Consider the following 4,538-nt stretch of genomic DNA (forward strand, 5'->3'; position numbering starts at 1 on the left):
CACCAAGGCTCTTTGCAAAGAGATGAGAATTCTAATTTACAAATTCTATAAAAGTTGAAATTTTCTAGGTTTTTCTTGAAAAATGTACTTTATTCAATGTCTTCCTTGCTTTTTTTAACAAGTGGAAGAAACAATTTCTATATGTTTAAAATGAGTAAAGTGCTCTTTTGGTCAAAATATTGCAGTTAATATCTCCCAATTTCACAAACTTTATGTGAATTTGGAGAGATTTCGCAATGTTCTCTTCAATTTCTACTTTTGAGATGTTTTTTGGTAAATACAAAGAAGATTGTGCTTTCATATTTCTACACCTTTCATACTTGGATTTTGGAATCCTACCTCTTAGATTTGCGACTCACTGTTCTTTAATCAATACTCTAGGTTTCATCTTCCATGCTACTTTCCACTTCACTAGTTCTTCTTTAATTCTTCTTTTGTTTAGTTTGGATTCTAGAATCCAATTTCTAACGTGTTTCGTGATGGGGCATGCTAATGTGACTTTTCTACAAGCACTTCTTCACTAATTTCTCTTTCCTCCATTAGTTTAGGTTTTCTTAATCTTAGTATTTGTTTTCCAGGCAATGGCATCACAATCCTAGCTTCTCTACTCCAAGAAAAAGTCTAAAACGTCCAAAAATACATCCCCTTCTGAGGTGGCAGGTGATGTAAGAGGAAGGTTGGGGTGTTCAGGCTCCTTGACTCCCTCTCGGACATTGACCATGGGGGTTCTTGGCCTTCATAGGACAGTAGTTGAGCCTATTACTACCTTTTTGCTTGTGACTAAACATAAAGGTTTATCAAGTAATACTACTCAATTCCAATGGGTTGGATGTATCATAAGTGTAATGGAGCAAAGATAAAAACAGATGTACTTTCTGGCTGAGCATGAACTAGGATCATCTGAAGTTGTTGTACTCCTTTTTCAAAAGGACTTTGAGCTACAAGAGGTCAATCCCCAAAGCACACAACAATTTTGGAAGATGTGATGCAAACAAGAGGTTTGGTAAGAGAAATTCCTCTTCATCTTCTAGTTATTCTAATTGTAATTTGCATGTTCTTTTCCTAAGTTCCTATTTTCTTGTTGGATTTTAGAGTTTTGGTCAAGCATTATCGAAGCACATGGAGAGTATTTGGTGGTTCAAATTCTACAAGTACCTCTGATGAAGATGGAGAGATGCAAGAAGATGTGGACACCGACACTAATGATTCGAGTGAAGAGGAGCCAGTTCAAGAACCTTTTGTGCAAGACACAAGAACAAAAGGTTGTAAAGGCAAAAAAAGGGAGAAATAACTCTTAAGTGAAGCTAAGATTGTGCCCTCAGGTCTAGATGCACCCTTGTCAACTCCACAAGATCAGAATTTAAATAATGCTACTCGAGAGATGTGTAAGAAGACAAAGATGGTTGATCCTTTACCTTGTGAGCTACCTGTCAATTTTATTGAACTACCTCCCATTGATCCCAAGACCACTTCAGCTGCTACGATGTATTAATGAAGTGCATGTTTCCAATCTCAAGAGAAAAATGAGATCCAAACCTACAATCATGGTGCTACCACTACTTGTTTTGGTGGAGAGGGATCAATGTCCTACAAAGAACTCATGGATAAAGTCTCAAGCAGATTCTTACAAGTATTATGTTCTAGGTGGAACCCACGGATTGCTTGCAAAAAAAGAACTTTGTCTAGAATATGACCACATTGACAATTATAAGACAATAATTTGTTGGATTTATGCAGGTTTGACTGATGAGGAGTGTACAATATTATCCATGCATCACAATGTTGACTCAGATTATCGCTTACAGATGAATTTCATTCAAAAAATTAGATTCTTTCATAATGAATGGGTCAACCAACAAAGTGAAGACCGGATTGTTGATGATAAATTTCGAGTCACACTTTGTGAGAGATGTGGTCTACAAGTACACAAGAATAATGCACGTGGTGCTGACAAAAATCCTAACATCAGGCATTATTTTCAGTTGGCATTTCATGAGATGAGGACGTCTGGAACCTACAAGAAGAGATTCTTGATTTATGGCAGCAAGGAAATTTGAAAGGTCAAAAGATGTTGAAGGCTTTTTCTAGCTCTTGTGGGAAAGCCAAGGCAGATGAAGTCTCTCCTTGAGTGAAGACATGAAGATAACTCCTTGGAGATCTTTGTAAGGAATTAGTGATACATCTCTAACAGGTAAGAGTTCTAGCATGTGTGAAGGCTGGAAACATCTCCTTATAGGAGATGGGAGCAGAATTTGAAAGGTATATTTCTTACTTGCTCGTTCACTCAAATGTTATAATCGCTTTCACTCAAGAACTTGCTTTTAGCTTCTTAATAAACATAGTTTTGTCTTTGTAGGAAAAAATCTTATTTGCACATGCAAAGAATTATGATAGAAAAGTTGAACTATAGCGATTGGGATGAAGTTAGGAAATACCATCCTGATTCAAGTAACCCAAAGGAGCTTGAGAGATTCTTACTTCTTTTTGAAAAATGTGTAAGTGGATTCCAGAATCCTACCTCTAAGTTTGTAAGGTTCTTCTTCTAGTTTTCATCTTAAGGTCACATGAACACTCTTTCAATTCTAGAATCCACTTCTAGATTCATCAAGATGGACTTTGCATTCTAGGTTCTAGCTTAAGGTCATATGTGAGATTCTAAGATCAATATTTTGATTTTTAAGCTTAACAATCTCAATTCTTGTCAAATGTTATGTTACATTTTAAAATGTGAACTCTTTGATACTACTTTAAGTTTCAAGTATCTTGGGTCTTACTTAATATCTATGAAATGCAGAATCGAGACCCTCATGTTAAGTTGAGGGAAATTCCTTAACCCTTTGAACAATTTTTGTCTCATTGTCAAACAGAGAGGAAAAGAAGAGAGCAAGAACAAACAATTCACAATGTTCCTGGGTTACACAAATATATTTCAGATGATGTGGATCAGCCTCCTTTGCTTTGGACAATTCATGAAAGACAGGTAGAGGAGATGGACACATTTGTGATAGCTCATCCTTATACTTTAGCAATCGTTGATGTTCCATATGGTTTCAAAGCTCCAAACTCAATCAATGATGACATGAAGTATGGAGTACGTGCTTATAAAAGAGTCATTCAAACTTTTCAGAAATTGAAAACTTGTGAATCATGGGCACTCATATTTTTTCATGCTCATGATCAAATTACAGCTGCTCAAAAGGCCTTCACAGATCTTAACATGGTGAATCAGATGATCATATGGTACTGTTTCTACTTTTCTCTTCTTTAGCCTTTTTTGTTCTTTTGGTTACATTTCTGTGGCATTTTTTAAGAGAATCTTACTTGCAGGACTAAACCCAACATCCATGGGTACAAACTTGATCGACTTTCTTGGGCATGTGAGTTTGCAACGATTGGTTTTCACTCTCCATCTGGATTAAGAGCTCAAGGGACATATAATTTTGCCATGAAACCAACTCGTACAAATGTGTTTGAGAGACCTAGCATTTGCAAAAATTTCAAGCATACGAGTGGTAAATTAATAGGCATAATTAATCCTTATCAAAAGCCTCAGCTTTTGATGAATGGATTTAATTGGCCCTCTTTCAATTAAGGGAGAATCAATAATGGACTTGTTTTTCAAAACAGGCACCACAACCGTTAGTGCTCTAAAGAGGGAGAGAAATGTTGTTGTTGTTGAGTGTGACCCCTTACAGGTACAATTTATTGAACAAAGAGTGGCAGCATTAGGAGAGTTGCCAGATGAGTACCAAGAAGTGGGAATGAAGACTACGGAGTCTGATCCAAGGCTTTTTTATGCTTCAGGAGAGCCTCAACCTCCTATTGGTGAACAAGTTGTTGGGGAGATTGTAGATCTGCTTGATTATGAACCAGATGCTCATAATGAGGAGGACAAAAGGGTAACCAATAATCTTGATGCTAATCTTGAGCAAGAAGAGGGAGAGGAACACTAAGAAGAAGAAGAAGAACATCCAATGATAGAATAGTATTTCTTGCCTTTTTGTCTATTACTCATGTTAATGAGTCTCATTAGGATAGAATTTCTCACTTTCTTGTCCAATACTGATGTTACTCAAAAACGTTTGTGTTATTCATGAGTCTCATTATCTTCTTCACAAGATGTTATCACTGTCTTTTTATTAATGGTTTGTAAATATTTCACGGGAAATGTGAGCAATATTTTGTTTTGAAATATCATTTCTTATAGAAGAAAAAAAAAACACGTCTTTGTGATTCTAATCGATGAATGCATTATACATTACATAAACATGCATGAATTATTAAAAGATTTATAGAATATAAGCAATGAAAGCTCAAAAATGGAAGCAAGAAGAAGAAAAACGAGATGCTGTAATAGATTGCTGCGAAGCAATCCATGCATCTATGAATCCAAAGCGAGCAAGGGTACCCTCTAGAAATCCCTAGTCTACTCTATCATGAGCTTTCTCAAAGTCCAGGATTAGAATGGCAAGCCTATGGCCATTACGCATGGCCCAGTTAGAAGCCTACCAAAATGAGAAGATGTTACCAAAGATGCT

At 36.3% G+C, this 4,538-nt stretch overlaps 1 pseudogene; it reads left to right on the plus strand.

Moving 5' to 3' along the window:
- Positions 1–1,523: 1,523 nt before the first annotated feature.
- LOC147886670 (uncharacterized) lies at positions 1,524–2,128 on the plus strand (annotated as a pseudogene).
- Positions 2,129–4,538: the final 2,410 nt, after the last annotated feature.

Source organism: Dipteris shenzhenensis, chromosome 24 (assembly GCF_047967505.1).
Source record: "Dipteris shenzhenensis isolate YYH24624 ecotype China chromosome 24, Dip_SZ_1.0, whole genome shotgun sequence".
Taxonomy (NCBI): domain Eukaryota; kingdom Viridiplantae; phylum Streptophyta; class Polypodiopsida; order Gleicheniales; family Dipteridaceae; genus Dipteris; species Dipteris shenzhenensis.